Below are 23,890 nucleotides of genomic sequence, written 5' to 3' on the forward strand. Positions count from 1 at the left end.
CCATAACTGTATTAAGATTCTTCGAATATGAATTATGTCAGAAGAGTTTGTTTACACCCTAATACTCACTATTTTTCAACTGTCCTATTTCTTTAATTACCATAAACCAGAGGACTGATTTTAAATAATTTTATTCAGTGTGGTTCCACATTCTGTTTTCACTCTGAAATCAAATTAATTTGCAGCTGTTAATTTACACTGAGTTAATTGTCTTTAGTATTCAGATTCACCTCTATCACAAAATATGCCTTTGCTAAATGGAACTGTTTGTTTTACAGGAAATCAATAAGAATTCAGTGTATTCACATGAATCTAATTCAGGATAATTTGCTGTCAGTCTATTTGAATTTGGCGACAAGATGCAGAGACTTGGGAAAGAGATGCAATTTTCATTCTTATCAGAATGAACTTATTCTGTTTGCTCCCTGTAGATTGGTTCAATACCTGCCATTGTTTTGAATCAGTCTGCACACAACTGGACAATAAATGGTCATTTAGATACACATTTCTGGACATATCAACTCCAACATCAAGCTTAGACTAGAAAAGGTAACAAAGGCAGTTTGCAGACATAATTGGGATCAGCTACTAGACACATGTCTCAATCCCCAGGAAAGTACAAGAAAGCCTCCAGATATACTCACAAAGTAGTTAATAAAATAAGAGTAACTGAAAGAAGAACCACATATTCCGATGTATAAATATTCCTTAAAGGAGCATATTTTATTATTGTCTTTCTTCTTCTCATTTCCATCCCAAATTCCAAATCCTTCAAAATTATATGAAGAGATGAGACTAATTAACCAGGCTCAAGGTTCCCAGCCCTCTTGCTAAAACATCAGAGAGGGAAAACCTAAGGGGAATGCCGGCTGGCCCATATCCACTTATCTGGCCATCCACAAGGCTGTAGATTTCCACCTCTCAGAAACTGGAGTCATGTCTCAGACAGCTGTTTCCAGTCAACCCGAATGGCCACCAGTTCACCATGACCTCACGACAGGCAGGCAGCATTGAATCAGGATTTAGAAAATTGTTTTAGGGTCTCTCTGGTTGCCAAGCTGCCAGATCCCAGCTAGGGCTTTGGAGGCTGGGGTCTTGCAGGCCAATGGTAGGCGGCAACATGAGGCAATAAAATCTTGGGTAGCCATTTAAGGAGGAACCTGTGAAAATTGCCAGGTAGGCGGTTTGCTGAGGGTCTCTCTTGCTATTAGTTAAATCCCATTAACGATAAGGTGAGATCCTTACATGGAATTGAGAGCTTACTCATAAACTTCAATTAATACTCTGGCAGGTGTGCTGTCCAGCACTACCCCAACCACTGGTATAATTGTGGTAGGGGCTCGGGGAGGCAGTTTGGCAAATTCAAGGAGAGTCCAAACTTTAAACTGACAACTGTTCTTTTCAAATGAGAATGGCCCAGATCTCCCAGTCTCTGGACATCTGTGGCTAATAGGCAGATGACAACAGACATGCTTCAGAACCTGAAAAGTTCCAACATACTAATTCCACTGGAATTGCCCAGGAAATCTGATCTTCCAAAAGTTCAGCAAGTTCCTTGGACTTGATCTGAATGGCTCTGGCTTTCTTACATGGCATGTTATCCAAAAAATACTAGACTGAAAAATCCTAGATTAGCTCCTACACCCTCCTTCTGACTACCCCCTTGACTGCCCCGCCCAAGCAACCTTCCTGAATCCTAGACTTACCTTCCAACCCTTAATCATTGCCATTAATTTTGTGAACCCAACCACTACCAACTTGCCCAACTGCCCAAATAACTCACTCAGACTATTCAACAACACCCCCAAACAGAAAGGCGCTCACAACCTCACACAACTATCCTGACACTGGCTATTCTACCCACCTAACAATTACCTCTCCACCTAACTGACACCCTTCCCCCGACCCACTTATCTCTCCCACTCTGTTTCACTCACATAATAGCTGATAAACTGTTATATTTCCCAAAACTTATCATTGTATTACTTAAATCAACATAATAGAATACACAGATTGAATGATCCAGAAAATGAGTTAAAGTTTTGAAGAGACTGGAATTAGAAGTTCAGGTCAGAAATGCCAAGCTCTATCACAGCAGAGAAAAATAGGAGGTGAAGTGACAATCTTCTCATTCTAAGAAGATTCAAACCTATATGTGAATGCAAAAATTTGGCATCATGCAGAGGCTTTCACTTGTAGGCAGATAGCATCATTTGAATTGGTCAATCTTATTTTACAGTTGTTGAGACTAATTTCAAAAATGTTCACCCTTCTGTATTCAAATATAACTCTCTTACACGGTTTCCATTTTTGCAGGAAGAAATAATCTCATGATTACTTACATCATGATTAGTAAGAGAGGAACATGCATTAACGACATAGGTAGGAAGAGGGGTGGGGAGGTCATTCAAGAGCTCAAGGAGTTAGGCTGGAAGCTAAAAGCTAGGACAGACAGAGTCGTCATCTCTGGGTTGTTGCCGGTGCCATGTGACAGAGAGGCAAAGAATAGGGAGAGAGTGCAGTTGAACACGTGGCTGCAAGGATGGTGTAGGAGGGAGGGCTTCAGATATTTGGACAATTGGACTGCATTCTGGGGAAGGTGGGACCTGTATAAACAGGACGGGTTGCACCTGAACCAGAAGGGCACCAATATCCTGGGGGGTAGGTTTGCTAGCACTCTTCGGGGGGGTTTAAACTAATTTGGCAGGGGGATGGGATCCGGACTTGTAGTCCAGCAAGTAAGCTAGCTGTGTGTCAGGATGTCCAAGACTGTAGGGAGGCTGTGGAGAAGGTAGCACTGACAGGGACTACTTGCGGACACAGAGATGGGCTCAAGTGCGTATACTTCAATGCAAGGAGTATCAGAAATAAGGTGGGTGAACTTAAGGCGTGGATCGGTACCTGGGACTACGATGTTGTGGCCATCACGGAAACATGGATAGATGAGGGACAGGAATGGCTGTTGGAGGTTCCTGGATACAGATGTTTCAGTAAGATTAGGGAGGGTGGTAAAAAAGGAGGGGGGGTGGCATTGCTAATTAGAAATGGTATAACGGCTGCAGAAAGGAAGTTTGAGAGGGATCTGCCTCTGGAGGTAGTATGGGCTGAAGTCAGAAATAGGAAAGGTGCAGTCACCTTGTTGGGTGTTTATTATAGGCCCCCCAATAGCAGCAGAGATGTGGAGAAACAGATTGGGAAACAGATTTTGGAAAGGTGCAGAAGCCACAGGGTCGTAGTCATGGGCGACTTCAACTTCCCAAATATTGATTGGAAGCTCTTTAGATCAAGTAGATTGGATGGGGCGGTGTTTGTGCAGTGTGTCCAGGAAGCTTTTCTAACGCAGTATGTAGATTGTCCAACCAGAGGGGAGGCCATATTGGATTTGGTACTCGGTAACGAACCAGGACAAGTGGTGGGCTTGTTAGTGGGTGAACATTTTGGTGATGGCGACCACAATTCTGTGACTTTCACCTTGGTAATGGAGAGAGATAGGTGCGCACAACAAGGAAGTTTTTACAATTGGGGGAAGGGAAATTACGATGCTGTAAGACAGGATTTGAGGAGCATACGTTGGGAGCATAGGCTGTCAGGGAAGGATGTGGTGGAAATGTGGGACTTTTTCAAGGAGCAGATACGACGTGTCCTTGATATGTATGTACCGATCAGGCAGGAAAGAAATGGTCGTGTGAGGGAGCCTTGGTTGACGAGGGAGGTTGAATGTCTAGTAAAGAGGAAGAAGGAGGCTTACATAAGGTTGAGGAAACAAGGTTCAGACAGAGCAGTGGAGGGATACAGGATAGCCAGAAGGGACCTGAAGAAAGGGATTAGGAGAGCTAAGAGAGGGCATGAAAAATCCCTGGCGGATAGGATCAAGGATAACCCCAAGGCATTCTATGCGTATGTGAGAAACCTGAGAATGACGAGAACGAGGGTAGGTCCGATCAAGGACAGTGGTGGGAGACTGTGTATTGAGTCGGAAGAGATAGGAGAGGTCTTGAACAAGTACTTCTCTTCAGTATTTACGAACGAGAGGGACCGTATTGTTGAAGAGGAGAGTGTGAAATGGACTGATAAGCTAGAAGAGATACCTGTTAGGAAGGAAGATGTGTTGGACATTTTGAACAACTTGAGGATAGACAAGTCCCCCGGGCCTGACGGGATATATCCTAGGATTATGTGGGAAGCAAGAGAGGAAATTGCAGTACCGTTGGCAATGATCTTCTCGTCTTCACTGGCAACTGGGGTGGTACCAGGGGACTGGAGAGTAGCGAATGTTGTGCCCCTGTTCAAAAAAGGGAATAGGGATAACCCCGGGAATTACAGGCCAGTTAGTCTTACTTCTGTGGTAGGCAAAGTAATGGAAAGGGTACTGAGGGATAGGATTTACGAGTATCTGGAAAGACACTGCTTGATTAGGGACAGCCAGCACGGATTTGTGAAGGGTAGGTCTTGCCTTACAAGTCTTATTGAATTCTTCGAGGAGGTGACCAAGCATGTGGATGAGGGTAGAGCAGTGGATGTAGTGTACATGGATTTTAGTAAGGCATTTGATAAGGTTCCCCATGGTAGGCTTATGCGGAAAGTCAGGAGGCATGGGATAGAGGGAAATTTGGCCAATTGGATAGAAAACTGGCTAACCGGTCGAAGTCAGAGAGTGGTGGTAGATGGTAAATATTCAGCATGGAGTCCAGTTACAAGTGGAGTTCCGCAGGGATCAGTTCTGGGTCCTCTGCTGTTTGTAATTTTTATTAATGACTTAGAGGAGGGAGTCGAAGGGTGGGTCAGTAAATTTGCAGATGATACAAAGATAGGTGGAGTTGTGGACAGTGAGGAGGGCTGTTGTCGGCTGCAGAGGGACTTAGATATGATGCAGAGCTGGGCTGAGGAGTGGCAGATGGAGTTCAACCCTGCCAAGTGTGAGGTTGTCCATTTTGGAAGAACAAATAAGAATGCGGAATACAGGGTTAATGGTAGGGTTCTTGGTCAGGTGGAGGAACAGAGGGATCTTGGGGTCTATGTACATAGATCTTTGAAGGTTGCCACTCAGGTGGATAGAGTTCGTAAGAAGGCCTATGGAGTATTATCGTTCATTAGCAGAGGGATTGAATTCAAGAGTCGTGAGGTGATGTTGCAGCTGTACAGGACTTTGGTTAGGCCACATTTGGAGTACTGTGTGCAGTTCTGGTCGCCTCACTTTAGGAAAGATGTGGAAGCTTTGGAGAGGGTGCAGAGAAGATTTACCAGGATGTTGCCTGGAATGGAGAGTAGGTCGTACGAGGATAGGTTGAGAGTTCTCGGCCTTTTCTCGTTGGAACGGCGAAGGATGAGGGGTGACTTGATCGAGGTTTATAAGATGATCAGAGGAATAGATAGAGTAGACAGTCAGAAACTTTTTCCCCGGGTACAACAGAGTGTTACAAGGGGACATAAATTTAAGGTGAAGGGTGGAAGGTATAGGGGAGATGTCAGGGGTGGGTTCTTTACTCAGAGAGTGGTGGGGGCATGGAATGCGCTGCCCGAGGGAGTGGTAGAGGCAGATTCATTGGCGACCTTTAAGCGGCATTTGGATAGGTACATGGATGGGTGCTTAATCTAGGATAGAAGTTCGGCACAACATCGTGGGCCGAAGGGCCTGTTCTGTGCTGTATTGTTCTATGTTCTATGTTCTATGTTCTAACTCTAGTTTTCTAGTTCAAGGTGTAATTGCTCAGAGCCAAAGATGGGCAGGTTTTGTAAAATGGCTATTTTTTACATTATGTTGGGTCTTTTTGATGCTTTGTAAATACAAACACACACAGTACAGAAGCAGGAATCATCTTGTAGTATTTTACCTATCTGAGACATTCTTTGTGTTACTTGCATCACCACACTAACGGTTTCCATCATCTATTCAACAGAATCTATCTCTGGCAAACATAGCCAGGTTCAACTGAATCACTCAACGCCTTATCTCTACAAATTATATGACTAATTATTGATTTGACAGCTCTCTACTCAGAAAACCATTTCAAATAAGTCCATAGAATTTGCAATATTAGTAGTTTCAGGTTTTATTAGAGTTGGTTTATATATATTTACAGCCTTGCTGATCCTTTGTACCTGACATTTTAGAAGTCTGAACTGCTCCATCCAGTGCAACTCTGGAAACTGACTGATTTTTTTTTTCCGGTGACCATGTTGTTCAGGTCATGGCAGTGAATTGTTTTTTTTCACAAACATTGGCTCCCTCTTTCTTTTCTCCTCACTTAATCCTCTAAATGTCTTGTCGCGTAGCACTTATTCTCTTATAACACATCCAAGTTATTAGTCTGTATTTGTGAACCAAGATAGGTAACATCAGGAAGTAGATCAACGATCAGGAGACAACTTAGTTCATGATCACTGCTGACCTCACATATCCAACAAGTGTTGCTGGATAACAATCCAGAATGAGAAGCTTCCCAAATCCAGTCTGACTGAAACTAAGTGTAGTCTCCCAACTGCTCCAAGAATAAAATCAGCATAGTTGATCTTCCTGAAGAACTGTCAGCTCTGCACAGTCAGACCAGTAAGATGCATTCAATCAGGAAGGAAAGATCACATCCAGAGTGAGACTAAGTGAGCATATATAGTTTGGAGACTTCGGAGATAATGTGGGAATTTGGTGGAAAGGGGCAAGAGGTGCTTTTTGCCTACTTTATTGGCTCATATTTGTAAAGGTTTTCAAACAAGATAAAGTGAAGCCCAGGATCAGGGACTGAATATAAAAGAAAGAGCAACATCAAAGGCAAACCCTAAGTTCATTTTCATTGGTTACCACTAATAGCTGCTAACTTGACTTTACCAGGTTACTTTCAGATTGAAGGAAAATAGCGGAATTTTTTACAGGCTACAAACTAAAATACTAGTAGGACTTTTCAAAAAATCAAATTAAGAACTAAGTGATTAAAAGAGAGATGCCGGCCAAGGCGATGTGTTTTATCAGTGTGATGTGGGAGCGGGTAGACCCCATTGTAGTTCATAGTGATCACATTTGTAACAAATGTTAGTTGCTTGAGCAACTCTAGCCCAGAGCTAATGAGCTGGAGTCTGAGTTTAAAATTGCAACACAATCAGAGAGAGAGGGAGAGTTATCTGGTTGCTGTGTTTCAAGAAGCAGTCACGTCCCTTAGATTAATTACCTCGAAATTGGTCAGTGATCAGGGAGAGGAGGGTATGACTACCAGTGAGGTAGTTAGAAGGATCCAGAATGTTAGTGCTGGAACAACCTCAGCCCTTGAGCTTCTCTAATGGTTTGTGATTTTTGCTCTCAGTGTGGATGGGAGTGGGGTCTGACCATAGTACTATGGACTGGGAGCCATTAAAGAAGGCAGAGAAAAGAGAAATGTAATTGTAATCGGGGACAGTACAATCAAAAGATATTTTGGCCAGCATCGAGTCTTGAGGCCTGATTCCCTGGGTTCAGGATATCTCATCTGGGCTGCAGAGGAACTTGGAGTGGGAGGGGAAAGATCCAGTTGATGAGGTCTACATAGGTACCAATGACAAAGGTAGAAAGAGAAAAGAGGTTGTACTGAGGGCATATGAGCAGCTAGAGACTAAATCAAGAAAAAACAAACAACTAATTCTTTCTGGAATACTACATAAACCAATAGGCACAGCATCAGCAAGGTTGAGGAGGTACACGCATGGCTTCAATATTGGTATGGGAGAAACAGCTTCAAATTGTAGAGTTATACAACACGGAAACAGATCCTTCAGTCCAACCCATCCATGCCGACAAAGTTTCCCAGAGTAAACTAGTCCCACTTGTTTCCATTTGGCCCATATTCCTCTGAACCTTGCTTATTCACGTACCTGTCCAAATATCTTTTAAATTTTGTAACTGTACATGCACCTACCACTTCCATTGGCACTAACCACTCTGTGTAAAAATGTTACCCCTCAGGACCCTTTCAAAACTTTCTCCTCTCACCTTAAAAATATGCCCTCTAGTTTTTGAGCTCCCCTACCCATAAGAAAACACCTTTGCTTTTAACATTACCTACACCTCTCATGATTCAAAAGCCTCTACAAGGTCATCCCTCAACTTCCTATCTCTCCAGTGAAAAAGGTCCCATTCTATCCGGCCTCTCCTTTTAACTGAAACCCTCCAGTCCAGGCAACATCCTGGTAAGTCTGTTAGGAACCTTCTCCAAGTTAATAATATCCTTCCTATAAAGGGCATCCAGAACTGTACATAGTACTCCAAGTAGCCTTACGAATGTCCTGTACAACCACAACATGACATCACAACTCTTATACTAAATGGTCTGAGCAATTAAGGTAAACATGTTAAACATGCTGTTTACCTGTGACGCAACTTTCAAAGAATTATGTACCTGAACCCCTAGGTCTCTCTGTTTGTCAACACACACGAGGGAGAAAGTGAGGACTGCAGATGCTGGAGATCAGTGTCAAAAGTGCGGCACTGGAAAAGCGCAGCACCCAAGAAGCAGGAGAGTCGACGTTTCAAATATAAGCTCTTCATCAGGAATGTGGGATGGGGTGGCAAGAGTGCTGACAGATTATTGGAAGTATGGTAGGGCTGGGGGGAAGGTAGCTACGAATGCGATAGGTAGATAAAAATGGGGGATGATGGTGATAGGTCAGTGAGGAGGGTGGAGTGGATAGGTGGGAAGAAAGATGGACAGGTAGTACAATTCAAGAGGGCGGTGTTGAGTTGGAGGGTTGGATCTGGGATAAGATGGGGGAAGGGGAGATGAGGAAACTGGTGTAAATGACATTGATTCCATGTGTTTGGAGGGTCTCAAGGCAGAAGATGAGGTGTTCTTCCTTCAGTCATTGGGTGGGTAGGATTTGGCGGTGGAGAAGGCCCATGACTTGCATGTCCTTGGCGTAGTGGGAAGGGGAGTTGAAGTGTTTGGCCACAAGCTGGTGGGGTTGTTTAGTGCGTGTGTCCCAGAGATGTTCCCTGAAACATTCTGCAAGTTGGCAGTCTGTCTCCCCAGTGTAGCGGAAACCACATTGACAGCAGTGAACACACTAGATGAGGTATTTGGATGTGCAGGAAAACCTCTGCTGCCTGTGGCAGGATCATTTGGGGCCTTCTGTGGAGGTGGGAGGGTGGGGGGAGAATGTGGTGCAGGTTTACACCTCTTGCAGTGGAGAAGGTGTCGTGAGTGGAGGGTGGGTTGGTGGGGGGCCATGAACCTAACAAGGGAGTCACAGAAGGTATGGTCAGTGCAGAATGCTGAAAGGGGTGGGGAGAGAAATATATCTCTGGTGGTGAGGTCTGACCGTAGGTGGTGGAAACGGTGGAGGATGATGCATTGTATCTGGAGATTGGTGGGGTGGAAGGTGGGAACTGGGGGTTCTATCCTTGTTGCAGTTTGAGGGGTGGGGTTCAAGGGCAGAGGTCTGGGAAGTGGGAGGAGATGTGCTGGAGGGTGGTGTTGACCACATGGGAGGAGAAATTAAGGTCCTTGATGAAGGAGACCATCTAGCATGTTCTGGAGTGGAATTGATCCTCCTGGGGCAGATGCGTGGAGGCAGAGGAATTGGGAGTAAGGGGTAGTGTTTTTTTTAACAGGGGCGGGGGTTGGAGAAGGTCGGTTTGAAACAGATGTCTGTGTTGAACCTGTCACCAGAAATGCAGATGGAGAGGTCGGGAAAGGGGAGGGAGGTATGTTCGATGGTCCAGATGAGCTTGAGGTCAGGGTGGAAGGTGTTCATGAAGTTGATGAACTGTTCAACCTCCTCGTGGGAGCACAACATGGTGCCGATACAATCATCGATGTAGCAGAAGAAAAGGTGGGGAATGGTGCCAGTGTAACTGCGGATGATGGATTGTTCCATGTACCTGAAGAAGAGGCAGGCATAGCTAGCGCCCATATAGGTGCCCATGGCTACCCTTTAGTCTGAAGGAGGTGGGAGGATTCAAAGGAGAAATTGTTGAGGGTGACGATCAGTTCAGCCAATTGAAAGAGTGTGTTGGTGAAAGGGTACTGGATTGGTCGGCAGGAGAGGATGAAACGGAGGGCTTGGAGGTCTTTGTCACGGCGGATGGACACGTACAGGGTCTGGATGTGCATGAGAAGATAAGGCACTAGGTGCCACGGAACTGAAAGTCATGAAGGAGGTGGAGGGTGTGAGTCGTGTCCCAAGTGTATGTGGGGAGGTCCTGGACCAAGGGGAATAGGATGGTGTCAAGCTACAAGAAGATAGGTTTGGTGGGGTAGGAGCAGTGGGAGACGATGGGTCAACTGGGGCAGCCAGGTTTGTGAATACCTCAGGGCCCTATCAATAATTGTAAAAGTCCTGCCCTTGTTTGTCTTACCAACATGTAATACCTCGCATTTATCCAAATGAAATGTCATCTGCCTCTCCTCGGAACATTGGCCTAATTGATCAAGATCTCTTGGTTGTCTAAAGATTACATTCTTCACTGTCCACTATACCACCAATTTTGGTGTCATTGCAAACTTACTAACTATGCCCCCTAAGTTCTAATCCAAATTATTTGCATAAATGACAAACAACTGTGTACCTGCCACCAATCCTTGCAGAACACCAGTGGTCATAGGTCTCTAGTCCAAAAAAACAACCTTGCATCCCCACTCTCTTGATTGATTTATTTATTATCATGTGTACCGAAGTACAGTGAAAAGCAGTAAAGGCAGATCATAGTAAGCAAGGACATTCAGATCAAAAATACTTAGACAGAGGCACACAGGTTACATTGCACAGGGTGGGCGCTAGGCAAGATCAACATTAGCAACATCAGCATTATTTGAGGCTGGACAGTCCATTCATCAGTCTAATAATGGCTGGGAAGAAGCTGTTCCTGAACCTGCTGGTACATGTGTTCAGACTTCTGTATCTTCTGTCTAATGGAAGATGTTGTAGGAGATCATTAGCGGGATGTGATGGGTCTTTGATGACATTGGCAGCCTTTCCGTGGCAGCGAGACATGTAAGTAGAGTCCATGGCTTCCATGGTGGTCTGGACTGTGCACACCACCTTCTGGAGTTACTTACAGTCCTGGGCAGGGCAGTTGCCATAGCAGGCCACTATGTACCCAGACCGCATGCTTTCAATGGTGTATTTGTAGAAGTTGGTGAGGGTCTTTAGAGACATGCCAGATTTCCTAAGCCACCTGAGGAAGAAGAGGTATGGTTGTCTGTCTCCTACAGTCAAGCCAATTTTTTATCCAATTGGCAAGCTATCCCTGAATCTCTTTTAATCTAACCTTATTAACCAGTCTACCTTGTCCAAGGCTTTACTAAGTCTATATAGACAACATGGGACATTGGCACCAATACTTGGGTAGGAGGGAGGTGTTTCAATGGTATGGACTCCACCTGAATCATACTGGGGCTAGAGTCCTGGTGGATCACATAACTAGAGCTGTAGACAGAGCTTTAAATTAAATAGTGGAGTAGTGAAGTTCAGTTGCATGGAAAATTATGTTAAAGAGGGTGAGGGCTCAGTGGAGGTTATTAAAGTTTCCAGAAGAAGTAATAAGACAGAGATTATGGAAAAGCTGAGGAATCTAACTTCAGGCACAGCAGGTTAGTGGACAACTATAAGAAGGGAGGCAGTCAATGCAGGACTTAAAAACACACAGTCCACAAAACAGGGCATATGAACTTGTAACGCAGATTGAAATTGGCAAGTACAATGTTGTGGGTATCACAGATACATGGCTGCAAGGGAATCAGGGCTGGGAACTAAATATCCTAGAATATACATCCTATTGATCGGCAGATGGGATGGGGTTGCCTTGTTAGTAAGAAACTAAATTAAATTGATAGCAAGAAATGATATAGACTCGAAAGGCATTGAATCCATGTGAGTAGAGTTGAGGAACCACAAAGGAAAAAAGACCTTGATGCTGTGATGATGCTGTTCTTTTAACAAGGTTATTTTGTCCTTGGTGTTTTTTCCTCGAGAAGGGTAGTAAAGGCAGAGGTGTCTGAACTGGCTACTTTTATATTGGCTAACAGATGCTGCCTATATCAACAATCAGAAAATGCTTTCGGGGTTTTTTTTAATATACTTGTACAATGAAAGGGCACTGACCAGTTCTCCCAGTTCAGGTTTCTTTTCTAGTTTTGTGTTAGTTTTAGCTGGGACCCAAAGAAACAGTTCCATGCTCATCCTCTCTCTGAGACATCACTCTCCTGTAAGAAACTGTGTTTCAATTTACTTTTTTGCCAAGGGGTGTGTTTATGGGATGTTACAGGAAATTGGAACAGTCTTTGGTAAGTCGCATTTCATGTTGATTGGGTTTTCAAATATAGAGGAATCTCGATTATCTGAATATCAATTATCCGAATATCGGATTATCTGAAGGGGAGCTCAAGGTCCTGATAGAAACATTACGTCAAAGAGCTGTTTCAACCCTAATTGCATCCTTTGTTTATAGGTACAGTGATTAAAAACTAACTCAGCTCACTGAAATGCTGCCAAGATCAGACCTGGAAAGTCCAGGCACTGACTCTAAATGACTGATCTCCCGCCCTCTCTCTCTCTCCCCCCACACTTTCCCTGGAGTTTTACACAGGCGTGTACTCTAAACACCCCTTCCCCATATAATCCTCCAACATTGTCCTGTACATGGCGATGGTGGAATCTGTCAAAAAGTTGCAGTTAACAGGTGTGTGTGTGCGCTCATGTGTGTGTGTGTACACGCTATTTGGAGACTTACCCCACAAAAGCAGCAGCAGTCTTACTGTTGGTGTCCAGTCCAGCTGCCCCAGAGCGGGGGCGGTCAGCCGAGGGGTGCGGGCGCAGATGGGATCTGGAATTTGGGTGGGGGTGGATGGGGATGCAGGTTTGGGGGGGTTGGATGGGAGCAGACAATGTTGGGGGGTAGGGCGAGGGCGGGTTGGGGTAGACGGAGTTCGGGGTGGGGTGGGGGCAGGGCTGAGGAGGCGGGAAGGGGGCAGACGGGGCTGTGGGGGTGGGGGTGGGGTCTCACACACGTCATGCTGCTGCCTAGTCTCCTGAATGGGGAGCAGACTTTACAGAAACTCTGATCCCCAGAGGAAATCAATTAACCGAATAATCAATTATCCGAATGTAATAGTGCCTGCCCATCTTGTTCAGATGATCGAGGTTCCTCTGTAGTTATGTCATTCTAAATTTGACTTTATTTTGTTCACATGTAAGTAAATTTTGTTTTGTTTAAAGCTGATTGGTTTGACCAGCTGCATCACTCCTGGAATATTCATCTTACGTCTGCTTAAAACAACTGGAAAAGTTAGGTTCTGGGCTACCTTCTTAAAATGTTTTGAAGGGGGTGGGGTCTGGTCTGGTCCATAACAATGGGAATTATGAATAGGTCTTGCAACAGTAGTAAGGACATGGGACAGAAAATAAATCAGAAGACAGAAAAGGTTTGCAAGAAAGGCACTATTACAGAAATCAGTGGGAACTTCAGTAAGCAGGTAAACAGGGAAAATCAGGTTGGAAGCAGATCTCAAGGAAAGTAATTCATGGGATGTATACAAAATGAAATTTGGAGTAGCTTGCAAAAGAGAAACTTGGAAAGAGGAAATTTTGGATTACATGGTGTATTATGAGGTAGACCTGATTAGGGAGCTTAAGCTGAAGAACCCCTCAGAGCAGTGACCATAATTTTGATAAAATTCACTTTGCAGTCTGAGAGGTAAAAGCTTGAATCAGATGTAACAGCATTCTAATTGATTAAAGGTAACTGTAAAGACATGAGGGAGGAGCTGGCCACAGTTGATTGGAAGGGGATCCAGACAGGTGGAGGTACAGGTAGTGTTGAGGAAGCTGGAAAGCTGCAGAAGAACTTGGACAGGTGAGGAAAGTGGGCAAAGAAGTGGCAGATGGAATACAATGTGAGAGTGTGTGAAATTATGCACTTTGGTGGGAAGAAATGAGGCGAGAATTGAGGGAAAGGCTTTGGAAACCTGAAGCACAAAGGGACTCAGGTGTCCGAGTTCAGGATTCTCTTAAAGTTAACATACAGGTTCAGTTGGCACATAGGAAAGTAAATGCAATGTTAGCATTCATTTCAAGAAGGCTAGAATATAAGAGCTGAGACTATCTAAGGTACATTTGGAATACAGTGTGCAGTTTTGTACCCTGTATCTAAGAAAGGATATGCTGGTGTTGGAGGGATCCAGAGGACGCTCTCAAGAATGATCCTGGGGATGTAGGACTTCTTAAATGAGGACTCTGGATCTGTGCTTGATGTAGTTTAGAATGAGGAGGGGGAATCTCATTGAAACATACAGAATACTAGATAGAGTGGATGTGACAAAGATGTTTCTACTAGGAGGAGAAACTAGGACTAGAGGGCACAGCCTCAGAGTGAAGGGGTGACCCTTCAGATAAAGAAGAATTTCTTCAGCCACAGGGTGGTGAATCTGTGGAACTCATTGTCACAGAGGACTGGGGAAGCCAATTCATTGAGTGCATTTAAGACAGAGATAGTTCTCGATTGGTAAGGGCATCAAGGGTTACTGGGAGAAAGCAAGAGAATGGGCTGCGACACATATCAGCCATGATCAAATAGTGGAATGTTATGTGTGTTATCAAGTGCTCATCCAAGTCTCCTTTTAGCAATGTTTAAATTATAAAGTTTGCAGGTAACACAAATCTTGGCAGTACTCTGAACTGCAAGGAGGCTAGTGATAAATATCGAGAGGATGCAGACAGGCTGGTGAAATGGATCAACAAGTGGCAGATGGAATTTAATGCAGAGAAATATGAAACGATTTATTTCTGTAGGAAGAATGAAGAGAGACATTATGAAATAAAGGATACAAAGTTAAAAGGAATCCAGGAGTACAGGGACATAATGTCTTCACATAGCCTTTTACTGGAGATGTGGCAGAGGAGGTTGAGAGTACAACTGGTAAAGCATACGGTATCCTGAGCTTCCTTAATAGGGTCACAATATATAAATTCAAGTAAACCATTAAACACTTCAGTCTCACCCAGAGTGTTGTATCTAGTTCTGAGCACTGCGCTTTAGGAAAGATGTAAAGGTCATAGAACCATAGTCATAGAGATGTACACCATGGAAACAGACCCTTCAGTCCAACTTGTCCATGCCGACCAGATATCCCAACCCAATCTAGTCCCACCTGCCAGCACCCAGCCCATATCCCTCCAAACTCTTCCTATTCATATACCCATCCAGATATTGCAATTTTTCTAGACTCCACCACTTCCTCTGGCAACTCATTCCATACACGTACAACCCTCTGCGTGAAAATGTTGCCCCTTAGGTCTCTTTTATAATCTTTCCCCTTTCACCCTAAACCTATGCCCTCTAGTTATGGACTCCCCCCTTCCAGGGAAAAGACTTTGTCTATTTACCCTATCCATGCTCCTTATAACTTTATAAACCTCTGTAAGGTCACCCCTCAGCTTCCGATGCTCCAGGGAAAACAGCCCCAGTCTATTCAATCTCACCCTATAGCTCAAATCCTCCAACCCTGGCAACATCCTTGTACATCTTTTCTGAACCCTTTCAAGTTTCACATCTTTCTGATAGGAAGGAGACCAGAATTGCATGCAACATTCCAAAAGTGGTCTAACCAACGTCCTGTACAGCTGCAACATGACCTTCCAACTCCTGTACTCAATGCTCTGACCAATAAAGGAAAGCATACAAACACCTTCTTCACTATCATATCTACCTGCGACTCCACTTTCAAGGAGCTATGAACCTGCACTCCAAGGTCTCTTTGTTGAGCAACACTCCCTAGGAACTTACCATTAAGTAGGTCCTGCTAAGATTTGCTTTCCCAAAATGCAGCACTTCACATTTAAATAAATTAAACTCCATCTGCCATTTCTCAGCCCATTGGCCCATCTGATCAAGATCCCATTGTAATCTGAGGTAAACTTCTTCGCTGTAGTCTACACCTCCAACTTTGGTGTCATCTGCAAACTTACCAACTATACCTCTTATGCTCACATCCAAATCATTTATATAAATGATGAAAAGTAGTGGACCCTGCACCAATCCTTGTGGCACTCCACTGGTCACAGGCATCCAGTTTGAAAAAGAACCCTCCACCAGCACCCTCTGTCTTCTACCTTTGGCCAGTTCTGTATCCAAATGGCTAGTTCTCCCTGTATTCCCACATACAAAGCCCTGTTGAACAACCCTAATCAGTCCTTGCCTTTCCAAATATATGTACATCCTGTCCCTCAGGATTCCCTCCAACAACTTGCCCACCACCGATGTCAGGCCCACTGCTCTATAGTTCCCTGGCTTGTCTTTAACACCTTTCTTAAAACAGTGGCACCATGTTAGCCAACCTCCAGAATTCTGGCACTTCACCTGTGAGTATTGATGATACAAATATCTCAGCAAGAGGCCCAGCAATCACTTCCCTAGCTTCCCACAGAGTACACTTGATCAGGTTCTGGGGATTTATCCACTTTTATGTGTTTCAAGACATTCAGCACTTCCTCCTCTGTAATATGGACATTTTTAAAGATGTAACCATCTATTTCTCTATAGGTATTAGAGAGAGAAAAGATTAATCAGAATGTGAGCAGGGATGGAGAACCTCAGTAATATGGATTGATTAGTGAAGTTGGACAGCTCCCCTGGAGCAGAGAAAAGTAACAGAAAATTTGATAATTGGTGTTCAAAGCCAAGAGATCAAGTCAGAGTACACAGAATAAAACTTCCTCTTTGAGAGAAGGATCGGGAACCAGGGAACATAGATTTGACAAAAATAAAATACTACAGATGCTGGAAATCTACAACAAACACAAAGTGCTGGAGAAACTCAGGGGCAGCATTTGTGGAGACAGAGACAGAGTTAATGCTTTGAGTCCAATATAACTTGAGTCCTGAAGAAGAGTCAGACTGGAATCAAAATATTAACTCTGTTGCATAGAATTAAGGTGGTTGGAAAAACTTCATGGGGGAGCAATTAGGATCTGGAAAACACTGCCTTTGCATCTAGTGCAAGCAGATCTAACTAAGGCCTTTGAAAAATAATTGATTATCTGAAAAGAAGTAAAATGCAGTGCTGCATAAAAAGATTGCAGAGTGGGACTAGTTGAATGGCTTTGTAGAGTCAGCATGGGCTCAATGGTGTCCTTCTGTGCTGTTCAGATCTGTTACAACCTACCTTGAGAGGAGTTGGGACTTGAACCCAGATCTGCTGGCTCGAAGGTAGGGGCATTACCACTGTTCCATAAGATCCTCTTTCTGTCTGGAACCATTCTATGATTCTGTACTATTTGCGACTCTTAGGAATACTCAAAACTATTGTGCTATGTGGCTAATTCTAACATTGAACAATAATCTTGGACCAAGTTTTTTGAAAATGGCTGATGGGCATTTCAACGCCACTGACCCACACTCTCCCTGTAGCTCTTAATTCCTTGTGAGATCAAGAATTTATCAATCTCTGCCTTGAAGACATTTAATGCCCCGTTTCCACTGTGCTCTGTGGCAATGAATTCCACAGGCCCACCACTCTCTGACTGAAAACATGTCTCCTCATTTCCATTCTAAATTGACCCCCTCTAATTCTAAGGCTGTGCCCACGGGTCCTAGCCTCCCCGCCTAATGGAAACAACTTCCCAGCATCCACCCTTTCTAAGCCATCATTATCTTTTAAGTTTCTATTAGAACTCTCCTCAACCTTCTAAACTCTAATGAATACAATCCCAGGATCCTCAGCTGTTCATCGTATGTTAAGCCTACCATTCCAGGGATCATCTGTGTGAATTTCTGCTGGACACGCTCCAGTGCCAGTATGTCCTTCCTGAAGTGTGGTGCCCAAAATTGGATACAATATTCGAAATGAGGCCTAACTAGAGCTTTATAAAGTCTGATAAGCACATTGCTGCTTTTATATTCCAACTCTCTCAAGATAAATGACAATTGTAACTCAGAAGAATTACTTTCCAATAAATGTCATCGGAGAAAGCATCATCCAAAATAAAAAAAGCCTTTCAGCCCCTCAGTTTCATAAAAATTATTTTTTTAAAATGCTTACTTCTTTAAATGTGAAAGCAATACAAGTTGAAAGAACAATAACTGGTTTCAGTGTTCTTGATACGGCAAGGAAGACTATTTGCTCAAGTTCCTGCTACTGATTATTACCTCCTTCAAGGAAGTGCCTATTTACAGGCATTCATTGAGAATGAAATCAGGATCAGTTGCAGTGTGTTATTTGGTAAATATATGCAAATCAGTCATTCTCTGTGTCCCTACGTCAAGTTAGGTCACTTAAAATAAGGCTGTGGGGTGTCAATGGTGTGAAATCATACCTGACGAAATGTTCCTTTCATCAAAGTGGAGGTGACTAGGAGTAAAAACAAATTAGAATAGAATGTTTAGCAATATAATTAAACAAAGGTTATTTGATCTTGAATTTAGGAAACATCTGCTGCAATTAAATGAATTCTGTGAAAGTAAAGATACCACTTCAAACCAGGCACTTGGTATATACCAAGGAGTGATAATGCTTGAAGATGATAACTTCAGAATAGGTTACCTAGGCAATGGAAGGAAAGATTAATAAATGGATATCAGCACAGAGTGGCTAAGTGGGAATTAGGTTGACAGGGGAATCAGCATCAACAAAGAATGGTTGAGACATTTCAACTAACTCTGTGTTGTATTTTCATACATTTCTGCATAATTTGATTATGGATATTAAACAGTAGATTTTATAAAGATTCGTATTTGACATAGAATCTTGCCAACTGGAATGCTCAATAGGAAGTCACAGCATGTAAGTTATTTCCCCACCACCCTTCGACAATAAATTTAATGAATGAAAATTTGTTGTGAAGCACTGTGAACTTCCTCCTCTGTGAACTTCCTCCTCCTCTCTTTGTCTATTACATTATTGTGAGCAGCTAGAAATAATTCCAAAAATCGTATATAATGGACAGAAATTTCACAGAAGTGTCATGAAGTAGAAGACGACTATTTCGGTTCATTATGCCTGCACCAGCTCTTAAATGAGCATCATTACCTAGTGCCTGGTATTATATTTTCCCACACCTTTAGACACTAGTTTTATCCAAATAATCATCAAATGTCCTTTGAATGCCTCAATGAACCTGTCTCTGCTACAATTCCAAGCAATGCATACCATGACTTAACTACTCGCTGTGAAATATATTTTCTCACTTCACCCTTGCTTGCTTTGCACATCACATTAAATATATGATCTCTTGTTCTTATTCACTTATGAACAGGAACAGCTTCTCCCAATCTACTGTATCCAGTTGGGCCAAGATTTTGAATACTTCTATCAGATCTCTTCTTAGCCTTCTTTTCTTCAAGTCCCAACATTTTCAATTTATCCTCGTAATTGAAGTTTCTCATCCCTGAAACCGTTGTGTAAACACTTTTGCACTCTCTCCAATGCTTTCACATCCTTCCAATAATGTGGAGCCCAGAATTGTACACAAAGTCCAGCTGAGGCCTTACAAGTGTCTTTTACAAGATCAACATCACCTCCCTGCTCTTGTAATCGATGCCCCTATTTATAAAGCTAAGGACAAGGTATACTTTATTAACTGCTCTCTCTACCTGTCCTGCCACCTTTGACGATCTGTGCATATACATACCCAGGCTCCTCTGCTCCTGCACTCCCTTAGAATTGTACCCTTTTTTAATTGATTTCAATGTTCTTCCTACTAAAATACATCGCCTAACACTTCTCTGCATTGAAGCTCAGCTGTCACCTTTCTGCCCACTCCACCAAGTTGTCCATATCCTTTTGGTGTTCTACATTGTCCTCCTCACAGGGTTGTCTGCAATCTTTGAAACTGTCCCCTGCACACCAAGATGTAGATCATTAATATACATCAGGAATAGCAAGGGTTCCAATACCAATCGCGTGGGGAACTCTATTACAAAGCTTTGTCCAACCTGAAAAATACCCATTGACCATTATTCTTGTTTCTTATCACTCAGCTGATTTTGTATCCATTTCACTACTGACTATTTCATTCCATGACGTTCCTGTAAGTCCATTGTGTGGCGCTCTATCAAATGCCTTCTGAAAGACTATGTACACATAAATAACAAAATGCCCTTGACAGATATAATGTATTTGGATTTCTCAAAGGGTGTTTGATAAAGTACAGCACATTAGACTAATTAATGAGGGAAGAATCCAAGAAAGAAAAACCATGGTGTTTATTAACATAGATAGAGGATTGCAGAATTAACAGAAGACAGAGAGTTGGGATAGAGGGGGTATTTTCAGGATGGCAGCCTGTAACTAGTGGGGTGCCACAGGGATCAACGGTGGGGCCACAAGTATATGATGTATCAATGACTTTGATAACAGAAGTGAACGTACTAATGCCAAGTTGACAGATGGCACAAAAATAGATGGGAAGGCAAGTAGTGAGAATGACAGTCTACAAAGGCACATAGACAGGTTAAGTGAGTGAGCAAACACTTGGCAGATGTAATATATTTGAGGCTGTGCACTTCAGAAAGAAGAATAAAAGAGGCCAATATTATTTAAATAGAAAAACACTGCAGAGAGCTACAGCACAGAGGGATTCGACCATTCTCATGGATGAATCACAATAAGGTAGCATTCAAATTCAGCAAGTAATAGGGATGACAAATGAAATGTTGGCTTTTACTTCAAAGAAATCAAAAATAAGAATTGGTAAGTCTTGCCAGAACTATACAAGGCTATAGAATAGTATGAAAAGTTATGGTCCACTTATCTAAAAAAGATATAATGCGCAGTGGAGGTAGTCCAGAGAAGGTTCTCTAGTGTGACCCCAGTTAAGAAAAGACTGCATGTTGAAGTTGGGTTGAACAGGCTGGACTGTACTCATCTTTTTGAAACATATAATACTGTAACATACAAGGGGTCTTAACAGGGTAAGTTCAGAAAAGTTGCTTTCATTTGTGCAAGAGTCTGGGATGAAAAGACCCAATCTCAGAGTAATGGTTTAAGGTGGAGATGAGGAGAAACATTTCGGCACAACATCGTGGGCCGAAGGGCCTGTTCTGTGCTGTATTGTTCTATTTCCTCTCAGAGAGTAGTGAATCTGTTGAATTTTTTACTGCAGGTGGCTGGTGAGGCTGGATGTTCAGTACACTCAAGGTTGAGGTAGACAGGTTTTTAATCAATAAGGGAGTCAAGCGTTATGTAGAAAAGGCAAGAAAGTAGAGTTGAGAATGTCAGATCAGCCATGATCTCACTGAATGGCAGAGCAGAGTCAATGGACTGAAGGGCCTACTTCTGCTCTGACGTCTTATGGTTCTACAATTAATTACAACTTGGTTACTGTTTTATGTAATGCCCACTGCAGAGATTTGCAGAAACTAATTTAGTTCTGGAAAATCCTGGGGATTGCTTTATAAATGTGTTCTTCCTGCATAAGTCACACCTGTCAAGAGCACTCATTGGACGTTCACAGAGCTCTCAACAATTCTTCATTCACTAACTTTTCTGGGGAAGGGGAAGTGGTGGGAACATGACCGCATGCCTGTGACCTCCTGTCATGCATTCCCAGTCAGCAAGATTCAACATCAGACATGAGTGTTTATAAAATCTACTGTTCAATGCTCTCAAATTACATAGAACTCCATAAAAACTTAAAACACAGAATTGTCTGAATGTCTCCGCCGGTCTGTGTTGGTACTAGTCCCCCACATCAGCTGTTGTCCTAATCCCATTTCACCACTTTGTGCCCACATCCATTTATTACTCTTCCCTTCAACCTCCTAGGTAACCTACTCTTAAAAGTATAATCTTCAAGCATCATTTCTAGTGTGAATTCAGCAGTTTCATAACACTCTGTTGAAAATGTTTACTCTGCTATTTCTTCTAAATAAACAGTTTGCATTGATGTAACCTGATTCTAGATGCCGTGATCATCTGTCTGTCCCATCCTTTCATCAATTTAAATAGCATCTGTGAAAGGTGCTACGTAAGTACCCTGTTAGAATATGTTGCAGCATTGTTTTTATATCCAGTCACCCCATAACATTACGAGTTCAAACAAAAGCAGGCCTAAATTTTAGTATTTTTTTATCCATTCATCTAATTGTGGTCTTACAAAGCTTTACCTCATAGATTCACAATTCCATTTTGATTTTCTATACATCTTGCTAGAACATCCAGTACTCTACTAGTTTTCTTTATTGTTTTAGTGATTTGATCCTATGCACCCAATAGTGACAAAGCTGCCTGCAGGATAATGTAATCCCAGACAGAAAAGCACAGCCCAAATACCGGTCTCAAATCTCACCGCTTCAAGAAGTTAATATCTGAAATTCCCATAAATTATATCAAATACTAAACATTTTACTGATATTTTCTTGGAAGCCCTTTGAACTGTGACACCCTCCATTTCTAACATGACCAAATTTTGGACAGCTGCCTTTCTGCTTAAAGGAACATTTCCACTGTCTCTTTAAAAATATCCACCCGCAGCTTACATTAAATCAAATCAGATATCTCCCAGTTTTCATTAAATGCTTTTTCCTTAAAAGAGGTGGCAGATCAGAAAGTATATAATGTATACTAAAAATATAAACTGAAACTGTCTGTTCAAATGCTTAAAATAATTCAATTTTCATTGCCATGCTAATTTATGTCTCTCAGCTCCCTCTTAATAATCTTGGCAGTATGTTTTCCATAATGGCAACTGTGTGGTGTTTGCACATTCTCCCCACACCTGTGTAGGTTTCCTCTGGGTGCTTCGGTTTCCTCCCAAAATCCAAAACTGTGCAAGATTGGCCATGCTAATTTGCCCAAAGTGACCAGGGATGTACTGGTTTGGTGGATTAGCCATGGGAAATGCAGGGTTTGAATTGAATTGAATTTATTGTCACATGTACCTAGGCACAGTGAAAAGCTTTGTCTTGCAAACAATACAGGCAGATCACAGAGTTAAGTAACATAGATAAGTAAATAATAGGTAAACAGCGGCAAAAACAAAAACACAGTTACAGGTGAATGTTAAGAGTTTGTGTTTCCATTCAGTATTCTAACAACATTCGGGTGGAAATTGTTAAAAAAAAACTGGCTGGTGCGTGTGTTCAGGCTTTTGTACCTTCTCCCCGATGGTAAAGGTTGTAGAAAAACATTGCCAGGGTGAGATGGATCTTTGAGAATGCTGGCAGCCTTTCCTTGACAGCAGGCCTGGTAGAGGGATTCTATAGATGGGAAGTTGACCTTTGTAATTGCCCAGGCCGAGTTCACCACTTTCTGTAACCACCTCCAATCTTGAATGGTACAGTTGCCATACCAGGTAGTGATACATCCAGACAAAATGCTCTCAATGGCATACCTAAAGAAGTTGGCAAGGGTATTAGCCATCATGCCAAATTTCCTCAGCTGCCAGAGGAAGAAGAGATGTTGTTGGGCCTTTGTAACCAGTGTGATCACATGACGAGCCCAAGAAAGCTTGTTGTGGTTGACCACTCCCAGGAGCTTGACACTCTCCACTCATTCCACCTCTGTGCTGTTAATGCCTAGGGGGGCATGAGTAACATCCCGCCGAAAGTCAATAATGAGTTCCTTGGTTTTGCTGGCACTGAGAGCTAAGTTGTTCTCAGTGCACCATTTTTCCAGGTCTTCCACCTCCCGTCTGTAGTCTGTTTCGTCGCCATCTGAGATTTGACCAACTCTGATGGTGTCATCAGTGAACTTAAAAGGTATAGGGTGGGGGGATGGAACTAGGTGGGATGCTGTTTGGATTCGATGGGCTGAATAGCCTGCTTCCACACTGTAAGGATTCTATGATTTCTATGACAACTCAATGCCTAAAAGACAGCTAACACTTAAGTATCAGGAGGATTTAAATAACAATTGCTGACCATATTTTCAAAATGCCGAGATAAAACTCATAAAAGCATCTTCATGAGCAAAGCAAACATAATGAAGGGAATTTC

At 42.8% G+C, this 23,890-nt stretch overlaps 1 protein-coding gene across 4 annotated transcripts in view; it reads right to left on the minus strand.

Annotated features, from left to right (window-relative positions):
• The window catches only part of pdzd2 (PDZ domain containing 2), a 544,030-nt gene that overhangs the window by 293,363 nt on the left and 226,777 nt on the right, over positions 1-23,890 (minus strand). Inside the window, exon 1 of one of the 4 annotated variants that reach the window (XM_072572527.1) lies at positions 18,271-18,296. The exons of the other annotated variants lie outside the window; for them this stretch is intronic. The gene's annotated coding sequence lies outside the window, so the exon portion shown is untranslated. Of the gene's footprint in view, positions 1-18,270; positions 18,297-23,890 lie in introns of those variants that run through there. 4 annotated transcript variants of the gene reach the window in all.

This window comes from Chiloscyllium punctatum, chromosome 1 (genome assembly GCF_047496795.1).
Source record: "Chiloscyllium punctatum isolate Juve2018m chromosome 1, sChiPun1.3, whole genome shotgun sequence".
NCBI lineage: Eukaryota > Metazoa > Chordata > Chondrichthyes > Orectolobiformes > Hemiscylliidae > Chiloscyllium > Chiloscyllium punctatum.